A 1,770-nucleotide genomic window follows, 5' to 3' on the forward strand; every position below is an offset into this window, starting at 1 on the left:
AGTCTTACACTGCTAAATTAGGTACGGCTAGCGCAGATAGCCCTCGTGTAGCTTTGCGCGAAATTCAAAACAAACAAACAAACATTTATACTTATAGTATGTACTTATATGATGTCCATGCACGGACTATTATACATATACACACACATAATAAGAGGTATAGCTTCAAAACTATTATATCAATTACACAGTCAATAGGCGATCAAGATCAGCACTATAAAACAATAATGAATTTAATATAAATTCAAAACTCTTTTTGAAAAACAAAAAACCTTCACACATTCCGGTAGTTATCCAAAAGTCATAACGGAGATTGACTGTGGTAATAGCACCCAAAAGCGTTGGGGATACCCCATCTATCAGACAAAATCCAAAAAGCAGATGAGAAACCAGTCAGCAGTCGTGGAAAATTCAATAAGGGTACAGAGTTGAGTGCTTACACTCACAACATCCCAACTTTTACTGCCTTTCACTGTCTGCAGCCAGTTGTGGGAAGGCAGTTACCCTTAAAAAGATGTAATAAAGTTAAAAGTAGAAATAAGACAAAATTAAGCCACCCAAAAAAATATATATTTCTACTAAACAATGACTACCATCCTCCACCCTTAAAAGTTCTAAAAAATCCTTAAAGTAGAATAAATATCACCCTAATAATTCTACTACATGTTACTCCCAACCTCCACCCTTTTATGAAAATGACTTATTAAAAAAAAGATCTTAAAAGAACAACAAGATTTACCTTAAGGACTTCATATTGTCACATTATTCAAGTATAGCACAGGATAGCTGAGACAAGCCCAGCTACTTGAAGTTAGTCTTTCCAGTCCCGGTTATACTTAATAAATTTGACTTACATATTAAAGGTAGCTACCTTCCTCTAGTGACAAAAAAGTTTGTCCTCATTGAATATTTATCTAATAAAATATTTTGAAGTTCAACGAAGATTCCTAGTTGGATAGTCCCAAAATCCAGATGCGTTGTCAATTATTCGAGAATTGTGCAAATCTGGACTCATCGAAAAATAGTATCCTATAAGACAGGAAGATGTGTTAGCATCGGTGATGTCCATTGGTGTCGACGTGGACTGTTGCGAAAAACTTTTTTATTTACCAGTATTTATATCCATTATTTTCTAATTTAGTTATCAATAATATAACATTATCCATAAAAAAATGTACTGTTGTTACAAACAGTTACAAATATTTTTAATTGAGACGTCTGCCCACCCCAAATAGTGTGGTTCTTCCAATGATGTTGAAAGGCGTTATTTCCTTTGTTGTTTGTCTTACTACTTTAGATTATGAAGAGTGTGTTGCTGAGAGATGTCACGTGAGATCATAGTTCGAGTGTTACTCAGCAGAGGGTGTGTCGCTAAGAGTCATAGTCGTTAGGGTCATGATATCGATAGATTGTGTATTACTGTACTAAGACATCATCAACGACTATATTTGAAAAGTAAAACTGTTATTTTTCATTGATTATATTTTTATGTATTGTGTTCAACAATAAATGAGTTCTTGGCAAAATCTTTCATTTTTATACATGTTGATAGTTACTTTATAATTTTCATTTACATATTACATATATTTTACAAAGGCTGACAGGGAAGGACGTGGACGACCCTCGACGATGGGTGAATGGGTCGGCCACTTCTGGCCCAGTTAACGTGTCGTACGACATGTAATTTGATAGAGATTGTGCCGGCAAACGAGTGAGATCCGATTCAGGATCAAGTGTCGAATCCATTGGACACAAAAAGTCAACTCCAGA

This window comes from Limulus polyphemus, unplaced genomic scaffold, assembly GCF_000517525.1.
Source record: "Limulus polyphemus unplaced genomic scaffold, Limulus_polyphemus-2.1.2 Scaffold390, whole genome shotgun sequence".
Lineage (NCBI taxonomy): Eukaryota > Metazoa > Arthropoda > Merostomata > Xiphosura > Limulidae > Limulus > Limulus polyphemus.